At 50.2% G+C, this 20230-nt stretch overlaps 1 protein-coding gene and 1 non-coding gene across 2 annotated transcripts in view; one reads left to right on the top strand and one right to left on the bottom strand.

The window, feature by feature from the left end:
• Positions 1-20230, top strand: part of LOC119957031 (heterogeneous nuclear ribonucleoprotein U-like protein 2) — a 355048-nt gene that overhangs the window by 158325 nt on the left and 176493 nt on the right. The window lies entirely within an intron of this gene.
• On the bottom strand, positions 6122-6208 carry trnay-gua. Its single transcript is given in 2 exon segments — positions 6122-6157; positions 6172-6208. It is a non-coding gene; the product is annotated as a tRNA-Tyr (tRNA).

The raw sequence follows: 20230 nt of genomic DNA, 5'->3' as shown, positions 1-20230 counted from the left end.
GAGCTCCACCGCGCCATGTGTTATTCATCCTGAGCCAGTGACAGCTTGGAGAGGCCATGGGTGTCACATTTCAAGTCTGTTCAGCCGTGTTGTGTGTGAATGATCTCCTCCCTCCTTCGCTAGGTCCACAGGCGCCGGTTGCTTCCCAGGATCTCGTAGCCCCCAATGGCCATCGGTTGGTGGGCGAGGCTTCACAGTGAGGGTCGTTTGACCCCTTGACCATCTTGACCATCTTGACCTCTTGACCATCACCTACACTCACCCCCCCCCCCCCTCCCCCCACCTGCCACCGCATTCAGCCTTAAGCTCTGCAATCCCCTCCCTAAACCTCTCGGCCTCTCTGTCCTCCCCGGATGGCACTGCAGCACAGTGGTTAGCACAGTTGTTTCACAGCTCCAGGGTCCCAGGTTCGATTCTCGGCTTGGGTCACTGTCTGTGCGGAGTCTGCACGTCCTCACCGTCTCTGCGTGGGTTTCCTCCGGGTGCTCCGGTTTCCTCCCACAGTCCAAAGATGTGCAGGTTGGCGGATAGGCCACGTTAAATTGCCCCTTAGTGTCCAAAAAGGATAGGTGGGGCGACTGGGTTACGGGAGAGGGTGGAGATGTGGGCTTAGATAGGGTGGTCTTTCCATGGGCCGGTGCAGACTCGATGGGCCGAATGGCCTCCTTCTGCATTGTAAATTCTATCATCTAAGATCCGACCCACCTCTTCCATCAAACCTTTTGTCACCTGTCCCAATCTCCTCGCTGTCAATTTTTTTTTGATAATGTTCCCGTGAAGCAACTTGAGGGGCATGGTTTACCATCTTGATGGTGCTCTGTAAATTCCCAAGTTGTCATTGTTGATATTCAACTGCAGGGGGCCTCAGAACCTCCGACCCACAATGTTTACTGTGCACCGACTAGGAACAGGAAGCCTGGCTGATTACTTTCCCACCACCTGGGAACACTCCCTAGCCCGGGGTGCTGAGGCCAATTGCAGGTGACTCGGCTGAACTCAGCTAACGCAGTGCAGTTGCGTGCGATCCCCCTCAATTTCAATGCTTCAGCTGTTCCCTGGCGAGGTACACGGAGGCGTTGGGCCAGATTTTCCCGGTGATCAGCAAAGACCGACAGCGGACGGGAAACGGAGCGGCGAAGCCTCCTGACGGCATTCTCCGTCGTATTGTCCTGGGCTTTTTTGGTGGGGGTGGTGGTGGCGGGGGGCGGTAATCGAGGGGTGGGTCCCACGATGTATCGCTGCCGAGTTGGCCTCTGAATGGCCGCTGAGGATTGGGGCGCCTTTATTAGAGGGTGCCCCAGAACAGAGGGAGCAGAGGAGTTCTGTCCAGGCGGCGTCTAGGAATGACCCTCTCCACAATGAGCGATGCATTCACCTGAGCTGGCCTGGTACGTCTTGCTCATTAGGCATACGCAGTGGGCGAGCAGTCGTGATTCACGTCAACACGGGTGGATTTTAAAAAAATATAAATTTAGAGTATCCAATTATTTTTTTCCAATTAAGGGGCAATTGTGTGTGGCCAACCCACCTACCCTGTACATCTTTGGGTTGTGGGGGCAAAACTGACACAGATACGGGGAGAATGTGCAAACTCCACACGGACAGTGACCCAGGGCCGGGATCGAATACGGGTCCTCAGTGCCGTGAGGCAGCAATGCTAACCACTGCGCCACCCTGCCGCCCTCAGGGTGGATGTTCTGACACGGGGAAGGTGGCGGTGGTGGGGGGGGTGATCCAGACATAGGGGCCCGATAATGATATGCTAACGATTGCAAATGCTGTTCCCAATGTTGAAGATGGGGACGCGCCCCGTCTCCAGCAGGAGGAATCACGCGTTTACCTCAAAGTAAACCACGATTTGGCAGTTCTCGCGATATTTCCTGCTCCCATCGCCAAACCCGGCCAACGAGAGCGGGAGCAGAAAATCCCAGCCATTGGCAGAGAAGGTGTAGGTGGGAGGGGAGGGGGGAGGCTTACAGGTGGGGTGGTTGGGGGGGGTTAGGAGGGCAGAAGTTGGAGTGGTAGTATCTGAAACAGCTTTAAGGCAAATGATCCTGACTCTGGCCAAAGACATGTAGAGATACTGAATGGGCGGCCATATCGATAGCACCCACTCTTCATTGACACACAACGCCAAAGCTACCCCCACCATCAGCAGGCCTTGAGGGGTAGAGATGAATGAGATCAGATTCCTGCCCAATCCCACTCATCTACTCACTCCAACTACAGTAATCTCCATCAGTTTCCCAACACCAGATTTCAAAACCCTTGACAGAAGTTGCGATACATTCCATAAGACCGCCCTCCTTAATTTCTATAATCAACTTGAGCTCAACATTCCAGCTCGTATTTTTGTTATGTCAGGACAGTACGGATGATGGAACCAATGCGGGTAGACAGAGTTAAGATATAGAGCAGTTATTATGTAATTGAGTGGCGGATCAGGTTTGAGGGGCTAAATGCCCCCCCCCCCCGTTCTTAATGTGGAGATGCCAGCGTTGGACTGGGGTGAGCACAGTAAGAAGTCTTACAACACCAGGTTAAAGTCCAACAGGTTTGATTCAAACACGAGCTTTCGGAGCGCAGCTCCTTCCTCAGGTGAATCCTGATGAAGGAGCTGCGCTCCGAAAGCTCGTGTTTGAATCAAACCTGTTGGACTTTAACCTGGTGTTGTAAGACTTCTAACCCCGTTCTTAATGACATTCCTCCTCAAACTCCAGTGCGCTGCCTATGCCGTTCTCTCAGCTCCACCATCAGGGTCCTCTTTCTGGAACCGCGCCTGGGGCTTTTTTTAATGGTCCATGGGGTGTGAGCATCGATGGCAAGGCCGGCATTTACTGGCTGTCGCTAAGAGGAGGTGGGATTGGCCCCTTGAGAAGGTGGTGGTGGAGCCACCTTCTTGAACCGCTGCAGCCTCTGTGGGGTAGACACACCCGCTGTGCAGTTAGGGAGGGAGTTCCAGAATATCGACAGTGAAGGGACGGCGGCATAGTTCCAAGTCAGGACGGTGCGAGTGGAACGTGTAGCCACAGTGCTGTTGTACAGAGCCTTCTAGGGAGTGGTTGATGTGAATAGCATGGGTGCATTTAGGAGTAATCTGGATAAGTATAGGAGGGAGGGAGGAATAAAAGGATAAATTGAATGGATTAGATGCTGTAAAGTGTAGGAGGAGGCCTGTTTGGAGCATAAACATTGGCCTGTTGCTATGCTGTAAATTCTATATAATTGCAACATCTTGTCTGCCATTACCTGAAAGTCCTTTTTAACCTTTCATCTACTGATACCTGCCTCTTCGCCCAGCTTCCATTCTGTGGCCATCCTTTCTCATCCCTTTTCCTAGTTGTTGTATGAGCATGTTCCGCTGGGTGTAAGTTTAATTTGTTTTAAGGACGCAGGCTGCACCGACAGGCAGCCCCTAATCGGCCAGCCCCAGTTGCCCTGGGAATGCACAGGGTCTTACTTCTCTGCAGCTTCACTGAGCATTTAACCCGGGTTCCTCCTGCTCTGACATGAGTAAGAGTGAGTTGTGGGGTGAGGCGGGGCGGGGGAGGGGGGGGGGGGGGGGGGGGGTGAGGAGAATTCAGTTTCATAACTTGCTTTGACGGGGTTTGAACTCACAGTCTCTGGACTTCTAGTCCTGTCTACTCTACATTTACCGTACCGTTGTTCCAACACTGCTGATGCTGCTTATATTGGCGTGCGGAGACTAAATATTGGGACACACAAGGTGTTAATGGCGTTGCCCTTGTAAGACCTGTAAGGGCCTTTCTTGTTGATTCCCTTATGTCCCCTTTCTTTATTTTTTGCCGCTATCATTTTTGTATCAAGTATCCATGGATGCTTAATGGACATGTATCTTTATCAAGCGGCGAGTGAATGAGGAATGCAAGAAATTGCAACATGGTACGTGGTAGTAGTGTTCGCACAGGAGAACTCAGACTTTGTGGCACCCAAAGAGATGGGGTGGTCGATGAATTGGCCAAAAGGCCGTACTCTGCCTGGTAACAGGTGCTGATTGGGTCCTAACCGAGTGAGGTGATTTTCAGAGACCTAAGGAAAGCAGAGTCGGGTCCCTGGACACTCAGAGGAAAGGACGTGCTCTCTTTCTCTTTCTCTCTCTCACGTTTTCGCAGAAAAGCTGCTGTATTTCTGAAACTGTAGAATGAATATGCAGTGAAAACCATTACAGACTCAAAGCAGAAAGCCCGACCTGAAAGCCACATGTGAAGGAAAGTGTGCTCGAACCATACATCTGAAACAAAGAATCTTTATTCTTTTCCTTATTATTTTCACCCCTCTCTTTCCCTCTGTTGTTGTTTGTCTTGTGTGCCTGTGTGTGTGTGTGTATAGAGGGGGGGGGAAAGTTAAAGTGGGGGATTAGGAATTAGATAACCAGTTGTATTTGATAAATATTTAATTATAGTTCTTGTTACAAATAAACAGTAATTGTGTTTACATTTACAAACCTGGTGACTGTAATTACTGGGCAGTCAAGGGCCAAAGACTTTGGGTATTCTTCGAAGAATTATCGGTTAATTCAATTGTGTTAGCGGCTCCGGGTCAAGGGGGGCAGGAATTGACCGCGCCCTAGCCCAGGATGTTACAGGCCCTAGGATTATGACAAATACCAAAGTTATGACAGGGAGTGGGATAGCTTGATCTTGGTTTGGGAGAATGCTCGGCACAACATCGATGGCCGGAGGGCCTGTTCTGTGCTGTACTGTTCTATGTTCTATTATCCAGAGTTATTGGTGCTGATGAAGAGCGAGAACCCTCGCTGACTTTTCCTCCTTTAATCTGGACCATTGTGAGACTCCATCTGCTTCCCCAGATGACTTAACCGAGTCCTAGAAATGAAACCCTGCGGCTAATTTACGTCACAGAACTCTTCTTGCTCGTCCTTCAAGGCAAAGGTGACTAGGTTCATCATCCGTGGTATTTAGGACATGGGCGACTGTGCGGGAGGGTTCTGCTGTGAACAGGACACAATACCACAGCCGATTGAGCTTTGGAGGGGCTGCCATGAACACCATGAGAGTGCCCCCAGCTCAAGCCCTGATTGGAAGATTCACTTTGGTAAGCGACTGTCAGGCAGTCTTTTTTTTTAAATTTAGAGCACGCAATTCATTTTATCCAATTAAGGGGCAATTTAGCACGGCCAGTCCACCTAGCCTGCACCATCTTTGGGTTGTGGGGGCGAAACCCACGCAGACACGGGGAGAATGTGCAAACTCCACACGGACAGTGACCCAGAGCCGGGATCGAACCTGGGACCTCGGCGCCGTGAGGCAGCAGTGCTAACCCACTGCACCACCGTGCTGCCTAGTGTCAGGCAATCCTGATACATGACCAGCCCCACCTCAGTTGTGACTGTCTCAATATGGTAGCTTGTCATGCCAGCTTGGTATTTGGTATTCAATCTAATCTTCAGAGATTCCCAAAGGCAGCACAAGTGAAAGTGTGCGAGCGTTTTGGCACAGCTCTGATACGGACTCCAAATCTCGCACGCTTTGGGCAGCGTGGGTAGGGTGGTTGCTCTGTAGAATTTCCGCTTGGTAGGCAGACTTGCTTCTCTTCAGACTGGTATTCGAAGGGTTAAAGCCTTCTGAATTCGCCCTGTGTCCACAAGCCGGTCAACTGAAGGCAAAGGGGATCAAGACTGGGACAGCTGCATGAAGTTGGGCAGTGGTCAGGCGCCTGTGACACTGAGCTTCAGAGAGGGACCGTCTCTGCCTCCAGTGGTAGATCTGTGTAGGCCCAGCCAACACATCCAAAAAAGTGCCTGGCTGATCTGTACGGGGAAAAAGAAAGACTGCATTATCTATAATGCCTTTTATGATCTCAGAACATCCCAATTTGCTTTCCAGCCAATGGAGTACTTTTTGAATGCAGTCACTGTCGTAATATAGGAAACCGACACAGCAATCTCCCAAAATACAGCAGGGTGATAATACTTAGATAAGCTTTTGTTACGATGTTGAAAATGAAAATCGCTTATTGTCACGAGTAGGCTTCAATGAAGTTACTGTGAAAAGCCCCTAGTCGCCACACTCCGGCGCCTGTCCGGGGAGGCTGGTATGGGAATCGAACCGTGCTGCTGGCCTGTAAATGGAAGGGGGCTTCCTTCGAGCCGGAATTGAACCAGCGACCTAAGGATGTCAGTTTAATCATCTACAGTCCTCCGCTCTACCAGCTGAGCTATCGAAGGAGAGGCCATCTTGTTGGTTGACCGATAAGGACACCGGGGCAAACCCCCTTGCTCTCCATCAAAATAACGACTACGGGATCTGGTGGATCCTGAAAGAGCAGAAAGAGGCCTTGGCTTAACACCTGGTCCCAAAAGACGGCACTTCCAACAGTGAAGCACTCCCTCAGTACCCGACTGGAGTGTTGCCTTTCATTTCCATGCTCATGCCTCAGTGGGACTTGACCCTACAACCTTCTCAGGCTGGGTGTAGTCTGCCTCCGGGGTTATGGGGTAACGCAGAGAGTGCACACGAGCCCATTGTTGCAGCCGTATAGACGGCGGCGCGCAGCTTTAGATTTCTGGCCAGCTGGCGTAAGGGCGTGCCCCCGCCTGGGAGTGCCGACTCTGCGGAGGCGCACGGGTATGCTCTGGTTGGAATGTGCCAAAGTAGCATGTTTCTAGCAAGTTCAAAGTAAATGAGAAATCTCCCTGGGAGTTCCCCTGGGCTAAAAGCCAGCTGTAAACGGCATGCGCCCTGCCGAAGGAGAGGGCGAGGGAAGGATAAAGAAACTGGCAGGACCAGATCTGCCCTACTCTGAAAAAAAACGCCCAGCAAGTGACAATTATACAGACTTTAGAGATGCCCACCGCTCACATTAGCATACCCACCACCTATTCACATACAGCCAAACAGGGAGCTACGAGTACTGTAAACAGGGACATATCAGACAACAGGCTTTGACTTACATCACACACGGTAATAATATCTCAGAGTTGGGTGGGTGCCGACAAAACATTCTCTGAACTTATCCCTGTGTCCCTATTATTCCGTATGTACAGCTATCGCCTGGAATTTATGCATTGTCTGATCTTCCCTCCAGAATAGGGCAGCACGGTAGCATGGTGGTTAGCATAAATGCTTCACAGCTCCAGGGTCCCAGGTTCGATTCCCGGCTGGGTCACTGTCTGTGCGGAGTCTGCACGTCCTCCCCGTGTGTGCGTGGGTTTCCTCCGGGTGTTCCGGTTTCCTCCCACAGTCCAAAGATGTGCGGGTTAGGTGGATTGGCCGTGCGAAATTGCCCGTAGTGTCCTAAAAAGTAAGGTTGGGGGGGGGGGTGGGGTTGTTGAGTTACGGGTATAGGGTGGATATGTGGGTTTGAGTAGGGTGATCATTGCTCGGCACAACATCGAGGGCCGAAGGGCCTGTTCTGTGCTGTACTGTTCTATGTCTATAGGGAGGTACTGGATCCCTTACCCAAGGCCCCTAAATCCATCAGGACCCGAAAACATTCGAAGTTTTTATGTATTGTAGGTACATTCTGGGGCTAGAAACCAAAGTCCGTAAAACCTCCAAACCCAGCGCCCATCCGGTCCCGGGTTTCCGGTGTCTCCCGCATGTGGGGTTCGGAACCTGTTTTGAACTTCCCATTTCTGTTAAATACTCAAAGGGCCTGCTTTTAATTCCCGTACCGGCCTCCCCGAACAGGTGCCGGAATGTGGTGACTAAGGGCTTTTCACAGCAACTTCATTTGAAGCCTACTTGTGACAATAAGCGATTTTCATTTCATTTAATTTCATTACATTTCGTTTCCCTTTAACATGCACAGCGGTATTCAATATTAAGTCCTATCACCACCGCTCTCTCTAGGTTCACCAGCAACCCTACACTTCCAACCCCTTCGCCCCCTGTTCCTCTGACTTTACCCTCACTACATCATTCTTTCTTTAGGTCCTTCCTTAAAACTTACCTCTTTGACCACCTGTCCTACTTAGTGGTTCAGCATCAAATTTTAAGAGCTCCTGTGAGATGCCTAGGAATGTTTTACTATGTCAAAGGCGCCATGTTAAAAACAAATTATTTTTGCTGCAGCCACTTTTGCATCCTTCCTCCCCGCTCTCCACCAACCATCATCCATTTTTTGCCCCACCACCTCCAGTAGTGCAACGTCCCCTCCGTACTTACAGTACTCCCCCAGTACTGTACTGGAGTGACATAGAACATAGAACATAGAACGATACAGCGCAGTACAGGCCCTTCGGCCCTCGATGTTGCACCGACATGGAGAAAAAAAAACTAAAGGCCATCTAACCTACACTATGCCCTTATCATCCATATGCTTATCCAATAAATTTTTAAATGCCCTCAATGTTGGCGAGTTCACTACTGTTGCAGGTAGGGCATTCCACGGCCTCACCACTCTTTGCGTAAAAAACCCACCTCTGACCTCTGTCCTATATCTATTACCCCTCAATTTAAGGCTATGTCCCCTCGTGCTAGCCACCTCCATCCGCGGGAGAAGGCTCTCGCTGTCCACCCTATCTAACCCTCTGATCATTTTGTATGCCTCTATTAAGTCACCTCTTAACCTTCTTCTCTCTAACGAAAACAACCTCAAGTCCATCAGCCTTTCCTCATAAGATTTTCCCTCCATACCAGGCAACATCCTGGTAAATCTCCTCTGCACCCGTTCCAAAGCTTCCACGTCCTTCCTATAATGAGGCGACCAGAACTGTACGCAATACTCCAAATGCGGCCGTACCAGAGTTTGGTACAGCTGCATCATGACCTCATGGCTCCGGAACTCAATCCCTCTACCAATAAAGGCCAACACACCATAGGCCTTCTTCACAACCCTATCAACCTGGGTGGCAACTTTCAGGGATCTATGTACATGGACACCGAGATCCCTCTGCTCATCCACACTACCAAGAATTTTACCATTAGCCAAATATTCCGCATTCCTGTTATTCTTTCCAAAGTGAATCACCTCACACTTCTCCACATTAAACTCCATTTGCCACCTCTCAGCCCAGCTCTGCAGCTTATCTATGTCCCTCTGTAACCTGCAACATCCTTCCGCACTGTCTACAACTCCACCGACTTTAGTGTCGTCTGCAAATTTACTCACCCATCCTTCTGCGCCCTCCTCTAGGTCATTTATAAAAATGACAAACAGCAACGGCCCCAGAACAGATCCTTGTGGTACGCCACTCGTAACTGAACTCCATTCTGAACATTTCCCATCAACTACCACTCTCTGTCTTCTTTCAACTAGCCAATTTCTGATCCACATCTCTAAATCACCCTCAATCCCCAGCCTCCGTATTTTCTGCAATAGCCGACCGTGGGGAACCTTATCAAACGCTTTACTGAAATCCATATACACCACATCAACTGCTCTACCCTCGTCTACCTGTTCAGTCACCTTCTCAAAGAACTCGATAAGGTTTGTGAGGCATGACCTACCCTTCACAAAACCATGCTGACTATCCCTAATCATATTATTCCTATCTAGATGATTATAAATCGTATCTTTTATAATCCTCTCCAAGACTTTACCCACCACAGACGTGAGGCTCACCGGCCTATAGTTACCGGGGTTATCTCTACTCCCCTTCTTGAACAAAGGGACCACATTTGCTATCCTCCAGTCCTCTGGCACTATTCCTGTAGCCAATGATGACCTAAAAATCAAAGCCAAAGGCTCAGCAATCTCTTCCCTGGCTTCCCAGAGAATCCTAGGATAAATCCCATCCGGCCCCGGGGACGTATCTATTTTCACCTTGTCCAGAATTGCCAACACTTCTTCCCTACGCACCTCAATGCCATCTATTCTAATAGCCTGGGTCTCAGCATTCTCCTCCTCAATATTATCTTTTTCTTGAGTGAATACTGACGAAAAGTATTCATTTAGTATCTCGCTTATCTCCTCAGCCTCCACACACAACTTCCCACCACTGTCCTTGACTGGCCCTACTCTTACCCTAGTCATTCTTTTATTCCTGACATACCTATAGACAGCCTCAGGTTTTGGGCCCAGGCCTCAGTGGGACTTGAACCCACAACCTCCTCGGGCTGGGGGGTTAGTCTGCCTCCGGGGGTTACGTCGTAATGTAGAGGGTATACACTCTACATTGGTGCAGCCAAAAAAGCAGGACACACCTGTAGATTTTTGGCAACTAGGTGCACCGACCTGGGAGTGTCAGTTCTCGAGAAACACACAGGATGTGGGAGTCCCGTGGTTGGAATGTGCCAAAGTGGCATGTTTCTACCATATCTTTAGTCTCCAAGTCTCTGAAACCCAATCCATAATTTATTTCCCCATCTTCCTCAATGAAACCCACCATGACACAGATGCAGCTCACCCCCGCCCCCCCCCCCCCCCCCCCCCCCCGCCCCCCACCCCATGTCTCCTTCCATGGTTTAGTGACATTCCTTTTTTGGGGGGGAAAGATGGTTCGGCCATTTTCTGAGGCAGTTAAGACCCAACCACGTCGCTGTGGGACCGGAGGCCCATGTAGGCCAGACCGGGTAAGGACGGCAGATTTCCTTCCCTGACTGAAGCAGCTGGGTTTTTCTAACAATCCATGATAGTAGCCTGGTCACCTGAGACCAGCTTTTAACCTGATTTATGAATGAATTAAATCTAAACTCCCCCAGCTGCCTTGTGGCCTTTGAACCCTGTGCCCCAGGGCATTAACCTGGGGTCAACCAGTGTCATGAACACCATGCTGTCACCTCCTCATGCTGTCTGACTACATTCCTGTGAAGCACCTTACAGCATTTTTTCTACATTAAGGGCATTATCCAAATACAAAGTGAGGAATAGGTGGCAACCTGGAGTTCAGGCCACAATCAGATCAGCCTTATTGAAGAGCTGAGGGGCCGACTCCTAGTTTGTCTGTTCGTTGGAACAAATTGCTGTGATTGTTTGTGTGGTAGTATGACTAGGGGTATTACGGTACCTGGGAGTGTGAGCTGCTATTGGTATAGAAGGCTCGTTGCCCATTGGCCCAGGTGTTGTCTTCTCATTGGACGAGAGGAAGGTAGCTCCGCCTATGAGGCGGAGTATAAGAACCCGTGTTTCCCAGCAGCCAGGGCATTTCTGTACTCCTGCTGCTGGGCGCACTTCTTGTAGATTAAAGCCTTCGATTCGGACTGCTCCTTTGTTTCTGTGTTCATTGATCGCGCGTCAATTTGTCGCTTGAATATTTTCAGGACCTCTTGCACGATTCTCACATTATATTGTTAGGGTTCGAAATAATCGTAAAAATGTCAGGGACAGTAGAATAGTGGTCATGTTTCCGGAGTAGTAAAGCAGAGGCCTGGACTAATGCGAGTTCAAATCCCGCCTTGCCTACCGGGGAATTTAAATTCAGTCAACAAGTAAATCGTAAGTGAAAGACCAGCCCTGGTGTCTGTGTAGCTACAGGCTTGTTGTAAAATCGCATCTGGTTCACTCATGTGCTTTAGAGAAGGGAATCATAGAATCATAGAGTTTACAGTGCGGAAGGAGGCCATTTGGTCCATCGAGTCTGCACCGGCCCTTGGAAACAGCAACCTACCTAAGCCCACATCCCCACCCTATCCTCACACCTCCACCCTATCCCCTTAACCCCTCCTACCCTCTTTTGGACACTAATTTAGCATGGCCAATCCACGTAACCTGCACATCTTTGGACTGTGGGAGGAAACCGGAGCACCCGGAGGAAACCCACGCAGACACGGGGAGAAGGTGCAGACTCCGCACAGACAGTGACCCAAGCCGGGAATCGAACCTGGAACACTGGAGCTGTGAAGCAATTGTGCTAACCACAGTGCTACCGTGCTGCCATCCAAACCCAGTCTGGCCTATTTGTGATCTCACGGCAATAGCAATGGGGTTGGGCCCCTTCTGAAATGGCCACTCGGTTTAAGGATGGGGCTCACCATTGCTTTCTCAATGACAGTCGGGGTTGCAAGGTGACACAGTGCTGCCTCACAATGCCAGGGACCCGGGTTCGATTCTGGCCTTGGCCGACTGCCCACGTGGAGTTTGCACATTCTCCCTGTGTCAGCATGAATTTCCTCCGGGGGCTCCGGTTTCCTCCCACCGTCCAAAGAGGATTGTACATGATAAATAGTCCAAAAGAGTTAGATGGGATTACAGGGATAGGGAGTGGGCAGTGTGCTTAGGTAGGGTGCTCTTTTGGAGGGTCAGTGCAGACCTGATGGGCCAAATGGCCTCCTTCTGCACTGTAGGAATTCTACGATGGGCAATAAACACTTGCTCTGCCAGCCACACATACATCCGGTGAATGAATTGACGGATAAAACAAAAACTAGATTTATTACGGTAGAAAAAAACAACAACAGCTCACTTACAGACTCCATCTTACATTGTCGGTTTGAATCTAATTGATTGTTTAACTGAAACATTGACACATAACGCAGACATTTCTAAATCTTCATACACAACCAACAATTACTCATAACAAATACAGGGCTTGTTTCTCCTTGTCATATGTACGATTCCCGGTGATAAATAACAGAGTTCTCTTCCCTGGGTTTCTAAACAGGGCCATTGTCCATGGTCACAGGATGGGCTGTTCTCCATTGTGTATGCCCTACTTGGAGTTGAGAATTGTTCTCCGGGTCACTGTTAGCTCAGCCCATTGAGAGCAAACCCATTAGAAATTTCTCAGCAGCGTAAAGATATAAAGGTATCAAGATATTGGAGCTGGAGAAACTGGATTCTCCGATTTTGAGACCGAAAAAACCGGCGCTAAATGGCCCCCGATTCCCCCGTCTGGCGGGGGGGGGGGCTGGCTAGCAGGCGTGCAGCGTAGAGCCTGCAGCGGACGCGCCGTGGAACATGGCGCCGGCCGTGCGCGCACCCAGCCTGCTAAATAGTGACCTCCTTTGACCGGCTCGCCACCCTGGACCACCCACCAGCGGTGCCCCCCCCACCCCCCCCGGCCCGCGGACCGGCCCTCTCCCGACTGCGGCGGCGCTGGTCTCAGTCGGCAGCCGCCGCACCGAGTTCCCGAAATGAAAATAGCACGAGTGACCCACACCGTCAGGAGCGTCAGGGGGAGGGCACATTACCTGAGGCCCTCCCCCCCCGATGCTCCGCCCCCGATGGGGGCGGAGCATTTGGGGGGGGGGAGGGCCTCAGGTAATGTGCCGAGGCCGTCTACACTGCTTGCGGCGTACTGCTCGAGGATGCCATTTTGGAGGGGGCGGAGCATCGCAAAAGCGGCGCCGCTCCCGATTTCGGCGCCAACGTTGGTTCTCCGGCCGATCGCCGAACACGGTTTCGGCGTCGGAAGACCGGAGAATCCCGCCGGAAAGGTTATTGGGCTCGGGCAGAACAGTAGGAGGGCTCAGTCCTGTGATTAAACTACTCAGAATTAAGCCCGACCAGTGTTGCTTCCCACAATCCTCCTATCCCCTATTGTGCAGGACTGGCTCACCCTAGTCATATACGGAACGTCTGTCACTGGGCTAGTTATACTTGCAATATATTAGTTAGACCAGACTTGAACCCGAATTTTACACTCCTCCTCGGCGTGGGGGAGGGGGGAGGGGGAGGGGGGGGGGGGGGGGGGGGCGGGCGTAAAACTGCAAGGACAGAATTCCCTCCAGGATCACGCTGCCCGACCAGGGTGTGATTTTACAGTGGAACGGACAGGATCTTGGCCGGGAAGACTGTCCAGACCCCTATGAAGGTCCTTAAGCGGCCACTCAAGAACCCTTTCCCACCCAGCATTACTTTTCGTGGTGGTAGGCGCTGGATAGCTGAGGGTGAGGAATTTTTTTTTTAAAAATCAGTTCCCTTGATCTCAGGTGGGAAGGGCAGGGGCGTCTCCATCAGACCCCTTCTTGGGGGGGGGGGGGGGGGGGAGGGCAGGGGGGATCCTCCCCCGGATGGACCGGACACCTCCAGGCAAGTGGAGGGCATTCCATCAAACCCCTGACTTGCACCTTGTAGATGGTGGACAGGCTGGGGGGAGTCAGGAGGCGAGTTAATTGCCACAGAGTTCCCAGCCACTGACCCACTATTGTAACCACTGTATTTATATGGCTCGTCCAGTTCAGCTTCTGGCCAGTGGTAATCCTAAGAACATTGATAGTTTCTGTCATGTAAATACTACATAGATTCAGGAGTTTCTGTGGCCTGTGATAACAACTGGCCATTTCATCCCTTATAAGTGACTGAGAAAGAGATGGTAATATCACTTCATTACATTTACATGTCTCCTGGGGATACCTAAAAGTGATGACTTGACATCTGCAGCATTTGTAGAAATTGAATCATGTAAAGTGTTCTGTTTTCTTACACGAGTGTGACTGAATTTAGCAAACTTATCGCCCCCAGCAACAAACGGCAACTTGACAGAAATATTCCTGGCCAAGGTTCCTAACTAGGTCACCTTAACTCAGCATCAAGCAACTTCTTTAACCAGAATTACACATTGACTGTCGCACTCTTCTAGGTCACTAAGTAGGTCAAGCTGTAGTCGGTGCTCCACGATAATGGAAACGGATTAGTCGCCCGCACACATCAATTACTGAAAGGTAAAGGAAAGATTATTAATCAAACTCTGTGCATCGTGTGTCAGAGATAGCGCAGTTAATTAATTTTATACCACTCTCATTTGAGTGGGGTGAAGTTCACAACCATTTTAAATTATTGTCTTGAGCACCCAGAATCCTTTACTCTGCCACTGCCGGCCATGCCTTCAATTGGCTCGGTCCCAAGCTCTGGAATTCTGTTTATAAACTCTCCAGGCGGGATTCTCCGTCGGCGGGATCCTCCGCTTTGCTGTCCCGCACCCACGACCGCGGGGTACGGGACGGAGAATCCTGCCCTCTTGTCTCTCTTTCATTAAGACGCTCCTTGAAACCTGTCTCTTTGACTGAGGTATGGAACTGGGAATTCTTCAGAGAGTGACTCATCTCCTGACTCTCCAAAACTTGTCCGCCACCGACAAAGCATAAGTCAGGAGTGCGATGGAATACTACCCACTTGCCTGGATGAGTGCAGCTCCAACGACCCTCAAGAAGCTCGACACCATCCAGGGCAAAGAAGCCCCGCTTGATTGGCACCCCATCCACCAACATTCACTAATACCAACGCACTGTGGCAGCCGTGTGTACCATCTACAAGATGCACTGCAGGAACTCGCCAAGGCCTCTTCGACAGCACCTTCCAAACCCATGACCACTACCACCTACGGACAAGGGCAACAGAGACATGGCGACACCACCATGGGGAGGAAGTTCCCCTCCCAGCCATTCGCCTTTCTGACTGGGAAATATATCGTCGCTCCTTCATTGTGGCTGGGTCAAAATCCAGGAATTCCCTCCCTAACAGCACTCTTGGTGCCTCTACACCACATGGGCTGCAGGAGTTCCTCATTTAGGTGACTCATCACCACCTTCGCAAGAGCTAGAGGGTGGGAAATAAATAAATAGCAGCTTTGCCAATGACGTCAACACAGAGAGGGGTAAGGTGAACCAGAGTTCTGGGCCATAATCCAGAAAAGGGCATTAGGAGAGACTGTCTGCTGCCCTGTACCTCGTATGTTAATGTTCCATTAGCACAGGCCTTACATAGAACATAGAGTGCAGAAGGAGGCCACTCGGCCCATCGAATCTGCACCGACCCACTTAAGCCCTCACTTCCACCCTATCCCCGTAACCAAATAACCCCTCCTCACCTTTTTTGGACACTAAGGGCAATTTAGCATGGCCAATCCAGGTCTTTGGACTGTGGGAGGAAACAGGAGCACCCGAAGGAACCTACGCCAACACAGGGAGGACGTGCAGACGCCGCGCAGGCAGTGACCCAGCGGGGAATCGAACCTGGGACCCTGGCGCTGTGAAGCCACAGTGGTAACCACTTGTGCTACCGTGCAGCCTTAACATAAAGGGAGCAAACCAGTGATGCCAAGTCTCTGGCGTGATCTCTCTGGGAATTCCCTGGGGCCTTCACCTGCCTCCCATGGTGAGTGGGAGGGGGAAATTCAGAGTTCCCATCTCAATTTGCTCTGACACTGGTGAATGCAAAAAGGTGTGAGACAACATTCTTTTGCACAGCAAGTTTCTGTGATCTGGAAGAGCTGATGAGCTTTCAGGTACCTGCGAGGGACACTTTTGCAGGGCTCAGGGGAAATAGAATGAATTGAATAGTTCTTTCAGAGTTGGCACAGGTACAGTGGGCCGAATGGTCCCATTCTATGATTCTATCTCAATACTTGTCGAATGTTATTCGTGCACCTGCACGATAACCTGCCCACAGGTGGCAGTGACCAAGTGTTGTTGTCACTGGACTCAGTAATCCAGGGACCCAGGTCTCTGTGCTTTGAGAAAGAGTCACCAGACTCGAAACATTAGCTCCCTTCTCTCTCCACAGATGCTGTCAGACCTGCTGAGATTGTCCAGCATTTTCTCTGTTTTTTTGTTTCAGAGACCCAGGGTTATGCTCTGGGGACCCAGGTTCGAAATCCCACGGTGAAATTTGAATTCAATAAAAATATCGAGAATTAAAAGTCTGAAGCCATTGGCGTTAAAAACACATCTAATGCCCGTTAGGAAAAGCTGCCTTCCTGACGTGGTGTGACCTATATGTGACTCCAGACCCACAGCGATGTGGTTGACTCTTAAATGGCTCAGCAATCCACTCAGTTCGTGGGCAATACATACTAGCCCAGCCAGTGACACTACACATTCATTTTTAAAAAGGGTGTCTGTTGACCAAATTGGTGGGGTGCCAACTTTGCTTGCACGCATTCCAGGAGGTTTTCTCACATGACCTCCGACCTTTAACCCTCGCCCCACGGTCCTCGCCTTCTTGCCATCCAATTGCCATTTACAATTCTCCAATTGTAATCAATTGTACGCGATCGCTTTGGGGTGATTCCAAGGGACGGGATGAAGCAAAAGACATTCTTATTCGTCGCGTTCAAAATGCCCCTTTTAATCCCTTGAAATTATGTTTTGATAGCTTGAACTTCCAATTAAAGGGTTCACGCTCAGAACTCTAACCTGCCTTTTCCTTTTTGGTATTCTGACTGACCTACTGAGTATTTCCAGCATTTTCAGTCTATATTTCAGTTTCCAGTACTTTTTTGCTGCGCTTCTCCTTATGAGTGTTCTTCTGCTGTGATATAACAAGGTCATTGATGTTTTATTAACACACCATGTCGCTACCACTTTGACACACACTTACAGTATTGTAACCCCTCAGCATTTAAGCTTTGTTGTCAGCTCCCTCACTAATATAGAAACTGAGCAAGTGCTCTCCCCTTAACACCCCTTACTGTAACGTTCTCTGATACACCACAGCCTCCAATTGACATCACTTATGGCTCCTTCTCTAATACAGAAACTATGTTAGCCCACTCTGCCACATGCACTTTGAGGAGGTCAGGGAGGTCCTAGGGTTGGAGAGACGCCATTTGGCCGCATCGAACCGCTGTCTGCACAGGCCACAGACCCCCGTGGCATTTTTCCTGCGACAAAAAAAAGGTGTTGGGGGTTTGGGACCCCCCTCCCCCCCCCCCCCCCCCCCCCCGGGCCAAAAATGCTTAAGAATCACCATCTCTCACAGTAGCTCTCAACTTATTTTCCAGGGAAACTTGTGCTACTGTTATGCCCAGCCACAGAGGGAGAGGAATATGATGACCTTAGCCGTTCTTAGCCGCTGAGATCTCCTTGCCCGCTCTATTGGCGGCTCACCTTCAGCTCGCCCCTTCCACATACCCCCCCCCCTCCCCCCCCGCCCCGCCGAGCTCTGGAACTCCCTCCCCAATCCTCTCCCCCGTCTCTCTCTCTCTCTCCTTTAGAGAACTCCTGAAACCTTTTTCCTTCGAACAAACTTTTGATTGCGCTCTGCCCTAATAGCGCCGTTCCTGCACTGTCACTGGGTCAAAACCCTGGAGCCCCCTCTCTAACAGCACTGTGGGTGTACCTGCACCACATGGACTGCAGCGGTTCAAGGAAGACGGCTCATCACCACCTGCATGGTAGCACAGTGGTTAGCACTGTTGCTTCACAGCTCCAGGGGCCTATGTTCGATTCCCGGCTGGGTCACTGTCAGTGCTGGGTCTGCACGTTCTCCCCGTGTCTGCGTGGGTTTCCTCCGGGTGCTCCGGTTTCCACCCATGAGTCCCGAAAGACGTGCTTGTTAGGTGAATTGGACATTCTAAATTCTCCCTCCGTGTACCCGAACAGGTGCCGGAATGTGGCGACTAGGGGATTTTCACAGTAACTTCATTGCAGTGTTAATGTAAGCCGACTTGTGACACTAATAAAGATTATTATTGTTATTTTTATTCTCAAGGGGCAAATGGGGATGGGCAATAAATACTGGGCCTTGTTTTTTAAAACATTTAGAGTACCCAATTATTTTTTCCAATTAAGGGGCCCAGACCCCTAATTTATCAAAGTTTTTAATTCTAGCATCGAGTAATGAGTTTTTTAAAGTACATTTAAATAGTTACATTTGTAAACCAGTGTCTTGATCCATTCGCCAAGTGCCTGGAACGTGTTGCCAGGGGAGGTTGGCAGGTCAACCAGGGGAGGTTGTGGAAGCAGATACATTAACGGCGTTCAAAAGGCATCTTGACAAACACATGGCTAGGATGGGTATAGAGGGATACGGCACTAGGGAGTGCTGAGGGTTTTGGCCAAGGTTGGTATCATGACCAGTACAGGCTTGCAGGGCCGAAGGGCCTGTTCCTGTGCTGTATTGTTCTTTGATCTTTGTCATCTGAGGACGTCTCAATAGCGAGAAAGACTTGCATTTATATAGCGCCCTTCTCTGCTTCAGGGCAACCAAAATCAATTTGCAGTCAATGAGGGAGGCTTTGAAGTGCAGTCACTGTCGGAATGAGGAAATTCAGCAGCCAATTTGCACACAGCAAGCTCCCCCGAACAGCATTGTGGTCACGACCACGTCAGGATACTGGGTGAGGTATAATTACCGGGAATATCCCCTTGCTTTTTAAAAAAAAAAACAATGTCAAGGGATCTTTTGCGCCCGCTTGAGAGGGTAATCGGAGATTTAAAGTGTCATCTGTGGACCAGCACCTCCGAGGGGGCAGCACTCCCTCAGTCCTGCATTTTGTGCTCAAGCCTCCGGTTTCCTCCCACAAGGCCCGAAAGACGAGCTTGTTAGGTGAATTGGACATTCTGAATTCTCCCTCTGTGAACCCGAACAGGCGCCGGAATGTGGCGACTAGGGGCTTTCCACAGTAACTTCATTGCAGTGTTAATGTAAGCCTACTTGTGACAATAATTAAAGATTAAAGAAACCACCGTCAATTGTAAAAAACCATCCTGTTCACTATGTCCTTTAGGGAAGGAAATCTGCCGTCCTTACCTGGTCTGGCCTACATGTGACTCCAGAACCACAGTAATGTGGTTGACTTTCAATTGCCCCTCTGAAATGGCCGAGCAAGCCACTCAGTTCAAGGGCAATTAGGGATGGGCATCAAACGCTGGGCCCAGCCCAGCGGCGCCCACATGCCAGGAAAGAATGAAAAATAAAGTTGCCTGAACTGACCCCTTTGTTTCCGGCCTCTCGCAGTGCGTGGCCTGCGCTTGATTCTGAAACTGCCATCGAAATGTGTTCCACTGGCTTGCCCCGAGGAACACAAATCCTGCCACCTCCGCCCACCCAAGAAGCTCTGCCGTCATTCTGGTCGATCCGCCTACACCATTCGTATAATTGACGCGGCCTCAGTCTTGTAAATTGCTAAGCTTTTCCCCACCCACAGTTCTGCCTGGTGTGCTGAGGCACTCCCCAACCCGTAGGGCTGTCCGACTACCAGGTGGTGATGGAGCAAATGATCAATTCGAGGCTCGCCTTTAAGTGTCAATTAAGCAACAACCAGTTCCGTTGCTACTCTCTTCAAAAGTGGAGTTTGTCGGCAGAGAAGGTGCTGGACGTACGCCGGTTCTCCACCCAGAATAGATCGGCTGGTTTGGCCTCTTCCATTTGATTGTTGGAGCAACAATCCTTTCACAGAAAGAATTCGCCCCAGCTCACGACATCCCAAAGCACTTTCACACCACAACATACTTTGTGCTCGCTGTTGCAAGCTCAGACACGCGGCAAACCAATTTTTGCATAGCAAGCTGCCGCAACATCAATGAATTAATGCTTTTTTTTCCAGTTAAACTGGTTGAGGGATAAAAATTGGGTCTTGGTTTAACATTTTCACCCGAACGTCCAGAGTGAGGGGGGGGTTGGTGCAGTTCGTGCTCAGTAA

Source organism: Scyliorhinus canicula, chromosome 25, assembly GCF_902713615.1.
Source record: "Scyliorhinus canicula chromosome 25, sScyCan1.1, whole genome shotgun sequence".
Taxonomy (NCBI): domain Eukaryota; kingdom Metazoa; phylum Chordata; class Chondrichthyes; order Carcharhiniformes; family Scyliorhinidae; genus Scyliorhinus; species Scyliorhinus canicula.
The sequence above is the reverse complement of the archived record's forward strand: the minus strand, read 5'-3'. Positions and strand labels throughout refer to the sequence as shown.